At 38.9% G+C, this 22,051-nt stretch overlaps 1 protein-coding gene across 5 annotated transcripts in view; it reads left to right on the top strand.

The window, feature by feature from the left end:
* Positions 1-22,051, top strand: part of mocos (molybdenum cofactor sulfurase) — a 156,390-nt gene that overhangs the window by 84,050 nt on the left and 50,289 nt on the right. The window lies entirely within an intron of this gene.

The raw sequence follows: 22,051 nt of genomic DNA, 5'->3' as shown, positions 1-22,051 counted from the left end.
AATTTCTAATGTATTTCTTTAGTTGTTGAAAATACTTTTGTGGCATCATTATTGGCCATGTTTGAAATAAATATTAAACTCTAGGATATATGTTCATTTTAACCCTACCCAATAGTGTTATTGGCAACATCCTCCATTTATTCAAATCTTCACCGATTTTCTTAAGAAAGGGTACATAATTCAATTTGTTTACATTATATAATTTATTATCTACCCATGTACCTAAATATTTTTCTCATTCACCGACCATTTAAATTTAGTAACTCATTGGCATTAAGTTTAGTCCCCTATAGTAAGAGGCATAATTTCACTTTTATTGTAGTTCAGTTTATAACCTGAGACTTTAAATATATCTGATTTCTGAGAACATCTCCCAATAATTTACCTGCTACTGACATCAGGCCCACAGGCCATAATTTCCAGGGTTACTTTAGGAGCCTTTTTTAAATGACGGAACAGCATGATCTACCCCCCCCCCAATCCTCTAGCACCACACTCGTGGCTAAGGACATTTTAAATATTTCTGACAGAGTCCCTGCAATTTCTATACTAGCTCCTTTCAGGCCCTGGATATTTATCCACCCTTATTTGCTTTAGAACAGGAAGCACTTCCTCCTCTATAATCTGTATATGTTACATGACCTTGCTGCTTGTTTTCCTTACTTCCCTTGACACTGTGCCCATTTCATGAGTAAACATAGATGGAAAAAAAATCAATTTATGACTTCCGAATCTCTTTTGGCTCCATATATTATACATCACTCTGAATCAAGGGTACCAATCTTGTCCCTTGTTGTCCTTTTGCTCTTGATATAACTAGAAATCCTTAGGATTTACCTTCACATTGTCTGCTGAAGCAACCTCATACCTTCTGTTAACCTCACTGATTTCTTTCTTGATTTTTCTAGCATTTTGTGTATGCCTTAAGTACCTCATTTATTCCATGTTGCCAATACATGCCGTACACATCTTCCTTCTTCTGTGCCAGATCCTCAATCTCCCTCGAAAACCAAGGTCCCCTATGCCTGTTAACTTTGCCTTTAATCCTGACCAGAACATGTAAACTCTGTACTCTCAAAATGTCATCTTTGAAGGTCCTCTACTTACCTTGCACAAAAACAATTTGTCCCAATTCATGCATTCTAGATCCTTTCTAATTTCCTCAGAATTTTCCTTTCTTCAATTGACAACCTCAACCTGAGGCCTAGACCTATCCTTCTCCATAATTAACTTGAAACTAATGGTATTATGATTACTGGACCCAAAATGTTCCCCTATATAAACTTCAGTCACTTGTCTTGTCCCATTCCCTAATTGGAGATCCAGTATTGCATTCTCTCCAGTTGGTACCTCGATATATTGATTTAGAAAACTTTCCTGAACACACTTGACAAACTCCAAGTCATCCAACCGTTTTATAGTATGGGAGTACCAGTCAATATGTGGAAAGTTAAAATCTCCAGCTATCACAGTATTATGTTTCCTGCAGCTGTCTGCTATCTCTCTACAGATTTGCTCCTCTAATTCTCGTTCACTATTGGCCTATGTATAATACAACCCTTCCCTATTTCCTCAGCTCCACCCATATAGCCTCAGTAGACAAGCCCTCTGGTCTGTCCTGCTTGAGCACAGCTGTGATATTTTTCCTGATGAGCAATACCACTCCACTCCATTTCATTCCCCCTGTTCTATTGCGTCTGAAGCAACTGAAGCCCAGAATATTGATCTGCCAGTCCTGCCCCTCCTGCAACAAAGTTTCACTAATGGTCACAATGTCATAATTCAGAATCAGAATTTATGGTCATGAACAAGTCATGAAATTCATTGTTTTGCATGAGTATCACAGTGCAAACATTCATATGAACCGACTTACAAAAATAGCAGAGTAAAGAGGGCATGGTCTGGGTTGTGGGGTTCCTTTAGGATTAAGGCTGCGTTTTTAAGACACCGCCCCTTGAAGATGTCCTCAGTGGAGTGAAGTCTGGTGCCTGTGATGTCACAGGCTGAGTTAACAACCCTCTGGAGTTTTTTCTTGTCCTGAGCATTGGCATCTTTATACAAGACATTGATGCAACCAGCCAGAATGCTCTCCACGATACACCTGCAGAAGTTTTCAAGAGTCTTCGGTGACATACTGAATCTCCTCAAACACCTCACGAAGTATAGCCACTGGCAAGCCTTCTTTGTGATTGCATCAACTTGGAGGCTCCAGATGTTGACACCCAGCAATTTGGTTATTGACCCTCTCCACTACTTAGCCCTTGATGAGGGCTGGATTGTGTTCTTCTACTTCCTCCTGAAGTCCACAATCATCTCCTTAGTTTTGCTAACATTAAGTGCAAGGTTGTTGGTGTTACGCCACTCAACGAGCCAATCTGTCTCCTTCCTGTATGCTTCCTCATTACCGTTGGTGTTTCTGCTGACAACTGTGGTGTCATCGACAAATTTGTAGAAAGCATTGGAATTGTGTCTGGCCACACAGTCATGGGTGTATAGTGAGTAGAGCAGTGGGCTAAGCACCGATCCTTGAGATGCGCCTGTGCGGATAGTCAGTGAGGAGAAGAGTTTGCAATTTGTACTGACTTTGGTCTTCTGATGAGGAAGCCAAGGATCCAGATGCAGAGGCCCAGTGTTTAGTTTGTTCCACATGCCAATCCATGCTCTAAGCTTGCCTTCCTTTTCTACAATACTCCTTGCATTGAAATAGATCCACCTGAGAACATTTCCAGCTCATATAAATGGTAGACTTCCCACATTACATGCAATTTTCACATAATCTTTTCCATCCTCCACTCTGCTATTTGCTCTGGTTTCCATCCCCCTGCAAATCTAGTTGAAACCCTCCAAAGCGGCACTAGCAAACCTTCCCATGAGAATATTAGTTCCCCTCCACTTCACATGCAAACTATCCTGTCAAAACGGTCCCACCTTTCCTGGAAGAGATCACAATTTTCCAGAATCTTGAAGCCCTCCCTCCTGCACTTGTCTTTAGCCATTTGTTAAGCTGCATTATCTTCCTGTTTCTATCCTCACCAGCATGTGGTATGATTCTCCTAAGATCACAACCCAAAAGGTTCTTTCTTTTAACCTAATGCCTAATGGGGGACGAGCTCTCTTTTCAGGACTTCATCACCCTTCCTACACACATCATTGGTCCCTACATGGACCACAACATCTGGCTGCTCACCTTCCCCCCTGAGAATACCGTGAACTTGATTTGAGACATCTTGGCCCCAGGCAGAGCGGGAGGCAGCATACCATCCAGGATTCTTGATCCCTTCCACAGAACCTCTAATCTGTCCTCCTAACTATGGATCCCCTATCATTACAGCTCGCCTTTTCTCCCTTCACTTCTTGGCCACCAGACCAGACTCTGTGCCAGAGTCCTGATCATCACGATTTGTTCCTGGTTGGATGTTTCCCACCCCCAACAGTATCTAAAATGGTATTTTTGTTATTGAGAGGAACAGCCACAGGGCTGCCCTCCACTGCCTGCCTATACCCTTTCCCTCTCCTGATTGTCACCCATCTACTATCCTCCTGCCTCCCACATCTGATAGTGTGCCTGTAACTCCTGTCTGTTAGGGTTAGTGTTTGTTACCCCCCCTCTGCCTCCCTAATGATTCAGAGTTGATCCAACTCCAGTTCCAATTCCTTAACTCAGTTTGTCAAGAGCTGCAGCTGGATTGACCTTGCAGATGAAGCTTCCCTGATGACCCACATTCTGCAGGAGGAGCATTTTCCTGCCTTGGCTGCCATTCCCACTGTCTATGACTAGAGGGAAAAAAAATAATATATTAAACCTGCCCTTACCTGTGCCTACCTGCTGTATCCTGTTTGTTCCTCGAATAGGGTGGCCCTTCCTTACTTCAACTCCTGCACCATCTCAGCCTCTACTCGCCGAAGCCCATTGAGCCAAAGCCTTTCCACTCTGACTCAGATCACTCCGATGATGCTGGCTCTCTTGAAGACCACTCTGTTACATACTCTGCCACTTTTAAAGTGATGCTTAAGTCACCTGACCTTGATTGCCCAATCAGCTGCTATCTGCTGAGAATGTCCTTTTCAATCCTTGATTTCAATTGTTGAACTCAATTGGCCATTCGAGTTTCTCCAGCATTTTGTTTTTACTTCAGTCACTGCGTCTGTAGACATTCGTGTTTTATTGTATTTCCATAGGAAAAGCTCCCAGCTGTGATCTTCCTTCATTTACGCCTACATCATCGTACCTGGTAATTTCTGAGCTTTAAGCTCATCTACCTTGTTTACTATACTGCATGCATATAATTTTTTTTTAAACTACCATGTTTTCACCATCCTCCTCGCATTTGTCTCTGCGTTGCCGGAATTTAAATTTTTAGAAAAGGATAAACTATCTGTCCTGTCTTTTACTTTGAAGACTTCAGTAACCTCTCTTGCATTCTCCTTCCCTTCAACATTTTCCATATTTTTTGAAGTGTCCCTCTCTCACTCACTCTTGCACCAACTCCTAACTAACTGCAGATTTTATCCCAGCATTTATTGTGTTTCTCTCACTTCAGTGTGCAAGAAGAGCTTGCCCATTCCTCTGTGGTATTAACAAGCTTCCTAAATTTGCCCATATTAAACAATTTTCTAATTTTGCAAATATAAACCTAATGTTCCACTTACCTTCTCCCCTCACCACATCCTATCTTACTAGCTAAATAACCATAAGCTAGTTGGCTCATGTGGGAAAAGTAAAAACACAATGTAAATGCAGATTGCAGCATCACTGACTTTAATCCTGGTCAGGTCAGAAACTGGCCAGGAGCAACCTGTAGTTATTCTAAGAACAAAAGGTAATGCAAGTAACAGCTAAACAGAAAGCAAGGCTCAAGAGCATTCTTCTGCTCATGACCCTGATTTCAATGGACAGCTGCAGAAGAAAAAGTATGTGCTTGAAACACCAAGTGATATCTTCCCTGTCGTTAGGTGATCACAACTGCTCACAAGACTCCAATTTTGGCTTCACCGTAAACTCCACACTTTGAAACACAGTACTTTGATATATGAAGGCCAATATGACAAAAACTCTCTTTACAACTCTATCCACCTGTGACAGCACTTTCCCAGTTCCCTCTGTTCTACCGCACTCCTCAGTGCCCGACCGTTCACCGTCTTTTCATGGTTTGTCCTTCAAAACGCAACACCTCACAGTTGTTCATGTTAAATTCCATCTGCTGTTTATTCCAGCTGGTCCAGATCCCTCTGCAAGCTTTGAAAACCTTCCTTGCTGTACACAACTCTTCTGATCTGAGTATTGTCTGCAAACTTGCTGATCCAATCACCACATTGTTGTCCAGATTGTGGATCTAGATAACAAGCTACGCTGGTCCCAGCACCGATCCCTGTAGCACACCACTAGTCACAGGCCTCCAGCCTGAGAAGCTATTGTCCACACCCACTCATTGGCTTCTCCCACACAGCCAATGTTTTTGAATATTTTAATATGAGATTTCACATCCAAAGTACAGAGTACCAATGGATAGATGTTAAAATTCTCAAAGATACACTACACTTAAAATCACCAATGCCTGAAGAGGGCGCAGAAAATCAGTGAACCGGTGCGGACTCGAAAGGCCAACATGGCCTATTTCCGCTCCGTAAATGGTTATATGGTTATATAAGTCAAATCGCGTCTGTGAAAAGCAGACAGTTTCATTAGTTCTGACAAGGCTGTTCAGCCAGAAATCCACAAAAGCTGCCTGACAAGTTGAGTGTTACAATATTTTCTGTTTTAAGCTCAAATTTTTACCATCTGCACTTTTTCCAATCCTTCAAATGAACTTGACAGGAAATGCATATGGAGATAGAAGGGCCTTCTCCATTAGAAGGGCTGCTGTAAAACCTGCGTGCAGTGTCAAATAGCTGAAGTCATCCCACATCAGCATGAACAGGGCCTTGTGCAGAGGTCAGAACCCATCCTCAAGCAACAGAAAAAATGACCATGCATGGCCTAACTAATACAGAGTCTTGTAGTTAACTCAGTTTAACCGGTTTAAATGTTTTAAATGTTAGAACGTTATATCATACATGAGGAAAATGTTGGTTGGTCGTTGATGGATCAATTTGAAAACATCATTACACAAGCTAATAAAGAGACATTTTGAAATAGTATATGCTTATACTATTCAATATGTTAATAGTAAACATTGGATTTCTTTATGGTTTAATCAAAAAGGATATCCACTTCATGTTTGATGAAGTGCTTGGTATTCTCACAACTGCTGCCTCGTATGTCAGTTTGAAGAGTCAGGGCTGTCTCAAATAATTCAAGAGCTTGATGAATATATTCACATTCAAGAGTCCTATTTACATTTTAAAGAAATGTTATCATTAAAATTCATTGGAAGATGTAACATAACATTTTAAAACTAAAGCTCATTTGGATTTTCTTCTTTGATGATTTAAATTATTTCTTCCTCCTCTTAATGATATGGATAAAGAGAATAGGATTCTTTTAATTTTTTGGAGTTCCTGGATTGAGCTCTGCCGTGGTAACCCAGGGTAAAGATGGAAATTTGCATTTTGTTGCTGAAATCATTTATTTCTCAAAAACATTTTTCTTTGTCTATTCATCCTATTCAGTCAATTTAATTATATTTAAGAACAAGGGCTTCATTTCCAGGATTGCCAAAGACGAGTAGGTCGCATTATGTCTGAATGAATTCCATTTTTTTTATATTGAATATCTTTAGCATTTAACAATGACATTTCAATCTGATGCGCATGAAATCTTTCCTTTACCCTTTTAATCTTGAAAAGATTTTTTTTTAAACCATTCATTTTTATTTACTGGTTATCTAAGGATAAAATATTGTTTGCATCATGTAAAAAAGCGCAGAGAAAAAGAATAAATTATGCTAAATTTAGAAATCATTTCCATTATAGATAAGGCAAAAGTGGGCTACAAAACAATTTTTTCTCCTGATTTGGTACATGAAGTAGAGCCATAATGATCTGCCATGAAGTGTGTAAGAATAGGTTCTGCGAAGAGAGAAGGTAGATGATAACACAGTTCAACTCTGATTATCTGAAATGGTCAGGACTGGGCTGATTTTGGATGACTGAATTTTTTGAAGAACTGGTAATTTTTTTTAAAAACAGCCCAATTGCAACAGCAAATCACTTGTACAATGTTTAAATGACAACAAACAACAACAGAAGGCTTTTTAAGCATTAAAATGTTGTTTAATTCTCACTAGAAAAATGCTGGCCTCCACCAATCCCTGACATGTCCCCAACGCTGCTGCCGATCACTGAGACCTCCCAACTGTAGCCGCTGATCCCCGGCATGTTCCCACCACTGCTTTCAATCCCTGGAGTGCCTTCCTGGGCCAGTGACTCACTGGTGAGTCAACAGGCTCCTGTCTTCCTGTGGGCTCATTCTGACGAGGGTTGTTCCGGCTTCACGTCCTGATTCTCTGTTGGAGGCCGACATAGACCCAGTCTTTGCCTGCGCACACTCCATTCCAACCACCACCAATGATCACTGACACCTCTTCACCAAGGTCCCGCTCAGAAACCCAAGGTCCTGCTCCAGCCCGGTAGGCCACTCTCCTTGATGATGGCAGGACAAGGGATTCTTCTGTCCCCTTGTGGCTGGGAGACAGTGGCATGCGGTTTGAGACGGAGAGTTAGAGAAAAAAGTCAATAGGGGTAGTTAAAGAAAAAATGGAAGGAGAGAGGGGAGGGTGTTTCCTGAAATGAGGACAATCATCATTCTAATTTCACGTTGGCTGAATTTTTTTTCAACCTCTGAGGTCAGTTCGGCTCCGGAAATTTTTGGATAATTGAGGATATGTGATTGTTTCGGATATCCTCATTTATCCGAAATTTTTCAGAGGTGAACAGATGTCACTTCTGGGTCCAAAAAAATTTCAAATAAATTAGGATTTTGGATAATCCAATTTTGGATAATTGGAGTTGTACTGTAGTTCAAACATCCAAAATGGCCAAATCTAGAAAGTAACATAGAAAGTATATTACAGGGGCAAAGAATGAATGGAAGATGATTCCATATCTTCAAACAATCATTTTAAACAGGCCAGAGTTATTCTACCAGTAAAGTTTTTTTTGTGGTTGGAATATCTGCCACAGACCACTTTTTTTAAAATCCTCCATTCACCTTGCTTCTGATTGAATTTGTAACCAATCAAAATTTGATTTAGAATCACTTTAAAAGGTTGTTCAGATAGCTCTTGGAGATGTGATAAAATGTGGAAGCGCTACTGCTAAAAATCTAATTTACAAAAACCACACATCTGTTCTACATTAAGTTGGACACCATTGGAATTGATGAGAAGTATAATTCTTCAGAGTTTGTTGCTGTCAAATTGGAGAAGATGCTTAAAAAAATGCCAGCATTTTGTTTTAGCTTTGGGTGCCTTTCCCCACCTGCTTGGAACTTCTCTCCATGTTTTGAATTTTTAAAATTCTCATCTCTTCTTCATCCTATTTCTCTTTGCATATTGTTTCTTTTGATGTTTACATTTTATTGTAATCAGCCAAAAGATTGAGTTGAAAATTACATCTTAGTGCTTTTAACTTTTCTCAGTTAACAGAAATACAATTTGTGGTGCCAGCTTTCCATTATCAACTTGCATCACATTGTAACGAGATATTTCAGATTCAGAATGTTAGTTATTCAAACAGTTATTAGATGCTTGCTTTCAACATAATTGGTACATAAGGTCCATTAATTCCCTGAGAACTATAACACAAAGGAATTATGGGCAATATTATTCATTTAGTTTTGGAAATGATATGCAGCAAGCTTTTTAGAATGCTAATTGTTAATTTGCATACATATAAAGTTTATGTACTTGGGTTGCAAAATCGAGATTAGTGAGTGGAGTTGCATATGATACCATAATTTAGCTTAACATGTAGCTTTCAAGAAAAATGAATGCCACTATTTATTTGACAAAAAGTTGAGCTCATGGCTAGAGTGTTATGAGTGAGCTTGAATATTGACCACCCAAACTTTTATACATGAGTGGTGGAGTAGATACAGTTGCCCATCTCTTTGCTGAATGCAGATTTGCTCAGTGGGTGGAGAAGGATGCAAGGGTCCTTGCCACGGTTCATCTCCAGCAGCAGCGTGACAGAAGACTCTCTTATCTATCGGAAGCACACAGAGACAGACATCCAGAATTGCTGTAAGACCATCAACTGCCGCCTTTTGGTCTGCACTTGTTGATCTTTAAGCACACGAAGGTGTCAGTGAGGGAATGCTGCCAACTGGCACATTCCAGGCTGCAAGAGTACATGTTGAGCTAGAACTGAGGCTTGGTGTACTCAATGCGAAGGGCACTGTGGGGAAGGACCACAGTCTAGAGACCTTCCATCTGAGGGGCTGAGACCAAGGGATACTCCCTCAGTCAATGAGGGGTGAAGGTGTAAATGGAATCGAATGTAACGATGCATGGTGACAGGAAGATGTGGGTATGAAAGTAAGGGTGGAAACAGTTTCTGAACCATTTTCCTTTTGTAAATAACTTATTGTGAATAATGTCTAATTTTGGTGAAAAAAATTGTTTGTTTTGAGAGTTCCCATTTGTGCTGTGAAGATAAGGTTATCACAGAGTCAAATGCAAGAGCATGAACTTGTGCAAATTTTCCAGCATGTAATATGGAAAATCTAGCCAGATAAATTGCAGCACGGAAAACTTGTTCACTTGAATGGAGAACATGTGCAAGGGTTAAGGGAGGAGAAAGGATTTTTTAAAATTAAAATAAATATATTTGATTGTTTTTGTGTCGTGTCATCAAGGATTTTGTGAAAATATTCCGTTTTTCACTAGGAGAGATTTTCACAAACCTACAACCATTTTGCGAACTTTGTTAGTGACTGCACCTATGAACGTGACTTTGCATTTTGGGTTAACAAGGTTCTTGTTGAGCATTGCCAATCAGCTTGGAATTGGTTTAGCATGAATTTATTACATTTCTTTCCACCATAAATCAAGACACATGGCCTATCAAATGTGTTCTGTCACTCAGGGCATTCCCATGAGTCCCAGTCTTTACAATATGGTGGAAGTCAATTCTGTCCATTTAAACCCATGCTGCCTAATTACACCTAATTAACTAACAACTTTGTACATTTTTGGAGGGTAGGAGAAAGCTGGAGAACCCGAGGAAAACCCATGCAGACACATACAAGCTCCTCGCAGTCAGCATCAGATTTGAGGCCAGGTTGCTAGTGTTGTAAAAGTGTCTCACTAAATCTAGGCTAACTGTGGAGCCTTGTGACCCTTTTTAATTGTTGATGATCTCTCCCTTGCCATAAACCTACAGGAGGAGCAATTACTTGCAATAATCTACTGACTTCCATGGAAAGATGGAATGGAAAAGATAGACAAGAGTGTCTCAAGTTAGAAAACATCATAGTCATTGAATACAGAACACAGTACAGGTACTCCCCAACTTGCGAGCTATGCGACTTGCGCCCATCTGTACATACAACACAATTTTTAAAATATATATGAGGAAAAAATATAAAATTTATACAGCTTATGTTGTATTTGACAAACTATAACAGGGATACAGGGCTTATAAGAGCCAAAATCTACATACTTTCCTTGTTAGTCCCAGGGTCCATTGGCTGGGCAAGGGCATCCTGATTCCTGTGTGCATGCAAGAGTCTTCGGTTGGAGCATACATGGGCATTTTGCGTATTGGAGTTCATTTGGTGTATGTGCAAGAGTTAACAATGTGAATTGAGCATGCTTCAATCTAACTCCAATACTGAAACCCACCATGCATGTGCCAAATGAAGACTCGCACAAGTGCACAGAAATCAAGATGACCACGCCCAGCCTATTGACCCTGGGATACTGACTAACAAGGCAAGTATGCACATTTTGGCTCTTATGAGCCCTGTATCTCTGTTGCAGTTTGTCAAATAGAGCATTTGATTAAAAAAGCTTGCTTTAAGACTTCAGTACTCCATGCGTGCGGACAAAATTCCGACTTGTGTTCATTTCAAGACATGACCAATCCTTCGGACCCAATTATAGTCCTTACCTGTTGAAAAGTCCTGGAGTTTATCATTGTTATCTGATTGGAAACCTATCAGTAGTTCTCAACCTTTTTCTTTCCACTCATGTACCACTTAAGTATTCCCGATGCCATTGGTGGGTGGAAAGAAAACAATTTGAAAGCCACTGTTTTAATCATACCTAATTGACTCGTTATGTACACAGTTTCATAACTCCATAGGAAATGGGCCAATTACAATTTTTCTCAAGCAAAATATTTCAGTAATAATTGAGTCTAGAGTAGTGATTCTCAACCTTCCCCTCCCACTCACATTCTTCTTTCTTCTTTGGCTTGGCTTCGCTGACGAATATTTATGGAGGGTTACTAATCACGGAGCACCGTTGGCATAGGATTACTTAAAGTGGTATGTGAGTGGAAAGAAAATAGTTGAGAACCACGGCTGTAGATAATATAGGTGAGATAAGATCTGCAAATGTTTCTTGTCTGTTGCTATTCAGAGTCTCTCATTCTTTATTTGGAATAAATGAGGAAGAAAATTGCATCCTGAGAAGCAAAGACAAATTAAAAAGTTATAGGGAGGGTAAGTATTAAGAAGTAAGTTGGGTGTCTGGGGAAAGTACAGTTATACCTCCTGGCCCACACTGAAATAAGGGTAATTGGTGGATACTCTTCAAAATATTTTGTGATCAACCCCTTTCTGAAGAACAGATTAATAATGTGTGCATCTGCAATTCCCCTTTTTTAAAATTTCTCCAGATATTACCAATGTATCTGGGAAAGAAATGACCAGATTCATTTTATAGAGTTTGAACCAATACACTTGAGTAATTATCCAGCTCTTTGGAAAAAGCTACTCAATTATTCTTCTCTGCATTTTGCCTGATGACCATGAAGCTTTTTCCATTAATCAATTGAATTCACTTTTACAGTTATTATTGAATCTGCTGTCATCATCTATTTAGGCAACAATATGCCTTGGTCTTTTATCAATAACTTTAACTCCATATCCTCCAGTCATTAACCCTCCAATGGAAACTTTTTTTATTTATTCTTCCTAAATTCTGCAGCACCTTGAACACTTGCATTGATTAGAAGAGGATTGCTTAAGGTGGTATGTGATTGGGAAGGGAAAGTTGAGAATCACTGCTCTAGACCCAATTGTTACTGAAATATTTTGCTTGAGAAAAATTGTCATTGACCCATTTCCTTTGAAGTTATGAAACCGTGCACATAACGAGTCAATTAGGTGCAATTAAAACAGTAATTTTAAAACTTTTTCTTTCCACCACATACCACTTTAAGCAATCCCTTGCTAATCACAGAACACCGATGGCATAGGGATTACTTAAAGTGGTATGTGGTGGAAACAAAAAGTTTTGAGGACCACTGGGTTAGAGGGATATGGGCCAAACAAAGGCAAATGAGACCAGCGATGAAAGTCAACTTGATCAGCATGGACAACCTGGACTGAAGGACCTTTTTCCATGCTGGATAATTCTGACTCTAAGTATTATTGACTGCCTCTGGTACAATAGATAAAAATTGAGGATGGTTGCATGTGAACTCTATTTGAATCTGTGGACTGTAAGAAGACAAATACTATGTGTATCAATATATTTCATCTGCAGGAGAGCAAGTTTCAAGCAAAACTAATAAAGATTTTTTATTCCTTCCATGCAAAGAGACATATGTCAAAAGCAATTACAATAAAAGCTCTGATACTGGCACCTGTGGGGATTGGTAGATTCCAGTTAAGTATATTTTCTGCTTTCTTGAGACTTACTCCTGCAATACCTAACTAATGTACCTGAATAAAGAATAAACACTTTAAAAGACAAAAATACTATATTGTATTTACACTGAACAAACATCACTTGCATGAATATTTACTTTATTTTCAGTCATATTCTATGAAAAGATTTAACAATCTGCAGGTTCCTCCCTCTCCACAGAGCTGCCCAAAAGATGAACAATAACATCAGAGAAAATTATCCTTCCCCCCCACAAGTTGACAGATAAAGCCTCTAACCAGGGTAATTCTTACGAAGCAGGGATAAGAAGACACTTTAAGAGAGTCACCCCAACACTGAAAGAGATAATAAATATAAAAGATAACAAGTATTTACAGTTAATACCAGAAAAAAGTGGCTACTTCCTCCAGAATTTCCTGCACTTACAAGGTCCCACTACCAGACACATCTTCCCATTTCCTCCCCTCTCTACCTTCCATAGGGACAGCTCCCTCTGTAACTCTCGTGTACTCATCCTTCCCCACCAATAGCCCTCTCCCTGGTACCTTCCTCTGTGCCCACAGGAGGTGCCACACTTGCGCCCACACCTCCTCCCTCACCACAGTCTGGGGCCCCAAGCAGGCCTTCCAAGTGAAGCAACACTTCACTTGCATATCCGCAAGATTGATATACTGCTCCCTTTGTGGTCTTCTCGACATCGGAAAGACTGGGCGCAGACTGGGAGATCACTTCATTGAGTACACTAATGCTCTGTCCAAACCAGTGACTGAGACCTCCCAGTGGTCAATCATTTCATTTCTCCATCATACTCCTACACTCACATATCTGTTCATGGTCTCATGTACTATCCCACCAAGACAAGCTGTAAATTGGAGGGGTGACACCTGAATTTCTGTCTGGGCACTCTCTAGCTGGATGGCACCATGTGGTTTTTCCAGAAACTTTCCCAGTTTCTGTTAATCTGCTCTCCTTTCCCCTCCCTTCCCTTCCCCTGTCAGATCTCTACCCCCTTCCCTCTTTATTCACCTAGCCATCCCTTCCTCTATTCTCACCTATTCCGTCCTGCCTTTGCGACCACATCTCCCGCCTTATCCCTTTATTCGGACACGTGCTGACATTTTTTCATACCTTGATCAAGGGCTTAAGCCAGAAACATTGGTTCTGGTTATGTATTTTTATCTTTGCTATATAAAGTACACTGTTTGACCTGAGTTTTTCCAGCATTCTGTTTCTACTTCAACCACTGTGTCTGCAGACTTTGTTTTACTTCCACTTCCTCTGTCAACTTGTTCCATGTACGTATTGTCATTTGAATGTAACAATTGCCTCTCAGGTTCCTTTTAAATATTTGCCCTCTTTAATTTGCCCTCCTTACTTTAAATTTGTGAGCCCTAATTTTAGTTTTTTTTCCCAGGGGAAGGGAGGCCATGACTATTCACTTTATGTATGCCAGGAACTAAGAATGTTGAAATACTGCGAGAGCAGGTTGAAAATTCATATTTTTAAAATAAATCTGGGAACTATAAACAGTGATTATGAAGCTCCTATATTATAAAAATGCAATATATTCATTAATATCATTTATATAAAGAAACCAGACTTTCTGTTTCATATCATCTGATTGCTTTTGGAGAAACTCAATTCATTTTTCTCAAGCTATGATGGTGGTGTGGCAAAGTCCTTTGTTAATACCATTTTTGATGAGCAGTTGGAAGGAACATTTTTTAATCATTGTTCTTTCCCCTGATAATTCTGCATTTTCTAGGAATTCCATCAATTATCCAGAAATCTGATGTTAAATAATGAAAAATTATATTAAACAAACATACCAAATAATTTGCTACCGTATGTCATTGTGAGATAATGGGTTTTTTTTTAACCTATTTAACATTTAAACTTGAAAAAAACCCAATTGGTACCTTTGTTCACATTCAAATTTATTGTCAAAGTACATAAATGACATTACTTACAACTCTGAATTTCCCCTTATCGGTAGTGTAAACTGTACTCAAGAAAAAGATATGTAAACAAAAGTGAGAAATGCAAAGAAAGAAATTAAATATACAGGAAAAAAAATATATCAATTATCTTCTGGCTATCCATCCCATAGGATGATGATGGTTCCTTTCAGTCAGTTGTGGGGCTTCCTCAGAAAGGAACAACGTATATGTGAATGGATTTTGATATCTGTGTGTATTGGGTGTAGAAGGCATTGAGCTCATCGAGGAGTGAAGCTTTGGTGTCTCCTATTGCATCGGATTTGGTTTTGTAGCAGGTTCTGTCATTTAGTCCCTACCACAGCTGTCGGGTGACCTTCATTGTTTCCATTCATGTCCGGAATCTCCACTTCACCGGGAGACAGCTTTTCTTAGGTCATACCTACTCCTTGTGTAGTGTTCTGGATCTCAACTTAAATGCCAATAATACGGTCTCAATGGGTTCTCAATTTCATTGTTCACCCAGGACTTCTGGTTTGGGAAAACCATGAATGATTTGGTCCATAAAATAACATTGCTCCATAAAATGGAATTTTAAAACGACCTGACAGCCACCAAACATGTGTGTTGTGATAATTTGATTAATAATGAACTATTCCCATCATAATATTTGTAAAGAGAAGTTATTTTCTAAGGTAATTTATTTTATTTGTTGTGACCAGTTTTGCAGGTTTACAGTAGAAAACATTTTTGAAACCTGTGTAAAAGATCCCAGTAACTATTGTTGAATTTTCTCATTGTTTTTAGATGGTTTAGCTAATTTAAAGAAAATTTTCACAGAAAACTCAGTTTGCTATATAATAGAAAAATTGTCCATTGGAGTTTCCATCAAAGTACTTAAAATACTGCAACTGCAAGAAATCTAACAGAAAATGATGGAAGGAGCAGATTACCAGCATACATGGGAGATTAAAAGATAACTCATGTTTTAATGAAAGATCATTGACCTAAAAAATCAATCATTTTTTCTTCTGCAAATGGAGCCTGTGCTCTTCAATGTTTCAAAGGTTTTATAACCTTGGGTGTTACTGTGATGTGACAGAACTTAAACTCTCATCCTGGAAACATTTCCATCAGACAGATGCAGAATTCAATGACTTTCCATTCTGATTTAATTTTCTACAGTCATCTTAATTCTGTCCTATGGTTCCAAGAAGTTAATAATAAGTGATCATGAAAATCAACACATTTATTATCAATATACATCATTCTCTTTTATGAGTACATCATTGATCAAAACTTCCAACATCGGAAGGTTATATCATCATCTTTCAAGCCATTAAACTATTCATTGTCTTTTCAGTGTCTTAAAATCTCATCATTGATCTATTTTTTAAAAAAGGTTAGAATTGTTTTTATCAATGAAATAGAAAAGATAAAAATGAACAATAGAACATAATTGAAAGTGATTCAAACATAACCAGAAATTCTTATTTTTGAGAAATAATGGGGCACATCTTCCACCCTGATGCAAACACCAATGGCAGTACCTATTTCAACACGTATAATTCCTGGTTTCCAACACTAGCTTTGTTTCACCTCAGCAGTGACATTTTCTGACCTGTTCCCTATGTTGCTGAATTTCTCAGGTTGAGGAATTGGTTCCAAGCCTGTGCTGAGTTAATCCCAGGGCAAACTCAGCAGCTCCTATTCAAATGAATGGCCAACATCATCTCCAACGTCAGCTGAATAGTTATGTATTTATTGTTTAATTATTTTTTTTTGAACACTTATTTTTTCCTAATGAATGGTAACGTCTTTTGGATGTGCAAAATAGTTTTTTTTTAAACCATTGTTTGTAACCTGAATATTACATGGTTGTGAAATCATTGAGTTTATTGTCCAATCCGTAAGGGTGGCACAGTTAGTGCAGCAGTTAGCGCAAGACGATTATTTGAATTCCCCGAATTCAAATCTGGTACTGCATGTTAAGAGTTTGTACATTGTCCCCATGACCACATTGCAGAGACGTACAGGGTTAGTAGGTCAATTGGTCACATGGGTGTAATTGGACAGTATGGGTTCCGTGGGCTGAAAGCGGCTCTTGCTGCAATGCATCTCTAAATTTAAGACAATTCTAAGTACAGATACAATGAAACTCTTAACTTGCTGTAGCTTCCTAGTTACATAAAACACACTAACACAAGTAAAGTACCACTAAGTTGTCACAAAGAGAAAAATATATAATGTATCACAGTAAAAGAAAATAAATAATAAATATCCACAGTTGATTGGCTGGTGAAGCAAAAAAATGTTTTCTGTCAGTAGTAGAGACAGATCTTTCGTGGCCTTACAGTAATGCGATGATTTGGGTGATGCAGGATATTGATAACTGTTGAAAAGAAACTGTTCTTGAACTAAAAGCCACTGACTTAAAGTTTCAGTACCTTCTGTCTCAAGGTAGCAATGAGAAGAGAGCACGGACAGGGTGATGGGGTCTTTGCCTTCTTGAGGCAGCATATCACATACATGGAGACGAGGCTGGTACTCATTCATTACAGACTTGTATGCAGCATGTCTCTGATGGACAGGTACTGGCCTTCTGTCAAAGTCAAAGTCCAAGTCACAGACATATAATATCACTCATCACAGCTTGTCAGTTCAGAAATGTCCCATATGATGAAACCAGACTTGACAACTGGGCATATATAATTTTTGAGCACAGGACTGTGAAGCCCATAAATGTAGATTATGTAGATCATTTCAAATGTTTCTTCCATCGAACAATCCTGAAAACATTTTGCTGATTACAATTTTGTTTTGGTGATTATAGTTTTGCTGTACTACTTAATGCCACACAAAACCTTGGATGGTGTAATCCATTCCTGATTTTACTCATCAACAGAGTTCAAGACAATATGTAGTCGGTAGACTGGCTACCTGGTATGTCCAGGAGCCCAGGTTCAATCATGTACTTAGGTGCTTTTTGTATGGAGTTTGTACATTCTCCCAATGAGGAAGTGGGCTTCCACTGGGTGTTCAAGTTTCCTCAAAAATGTGTGAGTTGGGAGGTTGATTGGCTACTGTAAGATGGCCTGGTGAGAAAGTGAAGGATAAATCTGGGGGGGGGGGGGGGGGGGGGGGGGGGAGGTCGCTATTATGGGGAGATAATATCAGTGGAAATTTATGAAGGATAAAAAGATCCTAACTATCTTTTTCACTTACAGTTGATCTTGACTGTCTCAGTACATTATAATCCATGATTTTTGCATCTTGAAGAAACTTAGTAAATATTAGTAGACACATCCATGGTGTCATAGAATAGGTACCGCACAAAAGCCAGCCTTCTAGTCCAGTGGATCAGTTGGCTCAGATTGGAGCTTATGCAGCATATGTAACTGACAATTTTTGGTAGGCATCCAAATTTGAAATGGATGCTCTAGAGTTTCTCTTAAAGAGTCAAAGGCTGAGGTCATTTATCTATTTTTACTACTTGAATGAGCATAGCTCGAAATCGAAATCCATCAACATTATGGATCTTAAATTCATGGTAAAATATTCACAGGTATCGAGTTCAAAAATAGTGAAGTTTAAATGCAAATTTAAAAGGTATTGAAGAAGCTTTACTAAGAGCACTCCTCACACTTAAACACTACAACACTGAAAACAGGCACTTCAGCCCTTCTACACTGTCCCACTGACCTGCACCTATTGCATATCCTTCCATACCTCTCCCATTCATGTTCCTCTATAAAATTTTCTTGAAGGTTAAAATCTTTCTTTTTATTGTAGCACTTAATTCATGCCTTGCCTACTGTGCTATCTAAAGGTCTACATGCTTGCATAGCACCCAAAACAGTTTTTCACAGTATCATGGTACACAAGATAATAAACTCAATTCAAAAAAACTTGAGCCTACTATACCATAATTTAACGTGCAAAATGTTTTGATATATTCATAACATGTAAGCATAGAATCATAGAACATTGCAGCACAGAAAATAGACCCTTTGCCCTTTTTATTATTCTGCTTAGTCCCACTGACTAGCATCCAGTCCATATCCCTCCATAGCTCTCCCATCTTTATTCAATATTTTTATTGAATGTTAAAATTAAGCCCACATTCACCACCATTCCCAAATTCCCACCACTCTATTTGTGAATAAATTTCCCCTAATGTTCCCCCTAAACTTCTCCCCTTTCACACTTATCCCATGTCCTCTGGTTTGTATCTCATCCACCCTCAATGTAAAAACCCTACTTGCATTTAATCTATCTATACCCATCATAATTTTGTATATCGTTATCAAATTTCAATTCATTCTTCTACGCTCCAACATGCTTAACCTATCCTTGTAACTCAGTTCCTAAACTCCTGGCATCATCCTCATAAATCTTCTCTGCACTCTGTCAAGTTTTGGTCTTCATATTTAAGTAAGAATATATAGTAAAAACCTCTAGTATCAGGCACTTATGGAGATTAGTGGATGCTGGATAAGTGATTTTTCTGGTTCTTGAGATTCCATGTTGCATGATTGGCAAACTAACTGCTAGGAGGCACCAGTGTCATTTTTTTTTAACCTATTTATTTTCCACAATTTTTTTACCATTTACTTAAGATTGCCACTTGAATTCTGAATAATGGGGATTTTACTGTACCAACATTGGAGTTTGCACAGAAAAATTGTTTCCTGGGATAGAGGAGTTAAAGTATGAAGAGAGAGTGAACAGGTTCAGCCTACGTATCATTGAAGTTCAGAAGAATGAGAGGTGATCTTATTGAAACTTGGAGCCCAGAACACATTCCCAAAAACACATGCACGAATGGAATAAATGCTAAATGGTATAATTATAGGTTTACATGTACAGCGATGATCCAAAACTTTGCTGTCCCTGCTGTTGTACGTGTGCTGGGAGTGTGGAGTGAACCCTCCCCTTGCAATGAGTCAGCCATGGCTCAGAGTGGAAAGACAACTGATGAGACCCATCCCAGGTGAACCTGGGCAAAGAGTGCAGCTACTTCACACTGGAATATAGGACTTTAGGCTCCTCCCTCATTGGTGAGACAGATAGATAGAATTTGTCTGATTTTTACTAGTCTGAAGAATGTCCAATGTCTCGACAGTGGTCGTTCACACTTGAATGAGCAAACTCAAAATCTCCGTTTCCTTACGTGAGTTTAGATAGCATACTAGAAGTGCAGAAATTAAAGAGGTGGGACTTTCAATGTGTGTCATTGATACATGCTATTCATTAGCCCGTTGTTCATGGAATGCCTGTACTTAACTTTAGACTGCAGGCATTCTGGGAAATTTACTAGGGGTTTAGGAGGTAAAATATCAGAACAGGAATGGCATCTTCATTCCTGTTCTGACCTTTTTACACAGCATGTGTTCTGGAAAAATGGTAATCCTCAAACCCCAACAATACCCACAGTGGATAGAGATACGAGTCAAATGCAATCTCTCACTATAGATTACTTGACGATCCAGTCAGATAATATAAATCCGGGTGGACAAACAGTGATCAGGGCCACATATTGTCAATCATGTGAAAACAAAACAAAATTACTGCTTTATTAATTCAGTAACATGATCTATATTCCCTGCCCAAGAAGGAGATTCAAGTTTTTGATGGAGTCCCACTTCAGTATCAAGCGTTCATTAAATCTTTTGAACTCAACTTTGAAAGACCAGAGAGGGTTGAATCTGTTGAGTATATTTAAAGTGGAAGTTGACAGGTGACTGTATTGATTAGTCAAGGTGTCAAAGCTTATGGAGAAAAAGCAGGAGAATGGGGTTGACAGGAACAATGTATCAGCCATGATTCGAATGGCAGAGTAGACTTAATGGATCAACTGGTCTAAATTTCGGGATATAGGGAGAAAATGGGAAAGAAGTGTGGAGGCTGAGATCAGATTAACCACTATACAAACTGCAGACGTGGTTCAAAATGCTAATCAGTCTCATCATACCACCATATCTTACATTCACAACATTATAAGATGGTTTCTGGATTAAATGAATGATCATATCTGATTTTCTTTTTTGCAATTCCAGCATTCAGTCCAATTTGACTTCAGCTTCATTAGAGCAAGCTGTTGTTGACTTTTTTTTGATCTCCATTCACCTCACCCAAGATGATTTATTCTTAGGGCAATCCACAGCAATGAGGCGGCAAAGCACAATTTGAATATTGGTTAAGAGGGCTATCTGCTGCATTTTACTGAATGGACCAATTTAACTAACTTTCTGTGGGGTTGATCCCCAAACATCTCGGAGAGACCCCACAGAAATTCAGAGAAATGTTAGCAAGAATTATACCAATATAGTGTTCACAGGTTCGCAGCCTCAATCAACTATCAGTTAATTCCTGCAGAAATGCCTCCATGTTGAAAAGACCGTCCTTGGAAAAATAAGATTTTATTTAAATTAGGTGTGATACCTGTTCTTGTTTGTTTTCTCTTAAAACATCTTGTTTGTCATTTGTTTTTGTGAATCATTTGATATGTGAAGCACTCGCATGTATTTGACATTTTCAATTTAGATACATTTTATTTTCAAAGGTCTTTTTGAAAGGGATCTGCTTTGAAGTTATTTCTGGAGTACCACAGCAATAAAATAATTCCATTGAAAAACAGCATTAAAGTCAGTGAGCAGAGAAAGCTGGAATGGAAGTCTCAAGTAGATTATCTAAATGTCAAGAATAATTATTACCTTCTGGAAGGAAATGGCGAAATGTGGAAGACAAATGACACATGGTTGCTACAGTATTTAATTACTTAATGTCATAGAAGTGTCTACATTTCAAATCACTTTAAGAATATCTTAAAATGGCTTCACATATCAGGGTGAAATCCTTTAATACTTTAATAACTTCTTATAATTCAGGCTTTCTAATTTTCAGTATGTTGGCTTCGGGCATTAAGTGGATATTTTATGGCAGTCAAATTTAAATTACTGTTTTTTTTTTAATTTCCCATTACACAAAGTGGATTTCTCAATTACAAAGTGAAGGAAGGTGCCAGCCCCTTCTGCTAGTCACCAAACAATCTGCAGGTACTGTGTAAATTTGCTCCATAAGCTCTTTATTTTCTGTGAGGTTGTAAATCTGTAAAAACTCTCATCAGTTGACCTGGAGTTCAGAAATGGAACATTTTGTGTTAGTCAAGGTCACCCATTCTTGCCCAGCACACAACAACTGATTTGATCCTCGTTACTGTCTTATTACAAGCTGACAAAAGTAAATTAGAGCACCGTTTGATCTGAAGAATACTGGATCAGCATGCTCTGCAATCTTGTCGCATCCCCCACGGAATGGCAGCAACACCAAGTC

Source organism: Narcine bancroftii, chromosome 1 (genome assembly GCF_036971445.1).
Source record: "Narcine bancroftii isolate sNarBan1 chromosome 1, sNarBan1.hap1, whole genome shotgun sequence".
NCBI lineage: Eukaryota > Metazoa > Chordata > Chondrichthyes > Torpediniformes > Narcinidae > Narcine > Narcine bancroftii.
The sequence above is the reverse complement of the archived record's forward strand: the minus strand, read 5'-3'. Positions and strand labels throughout refer to the sequence as shown.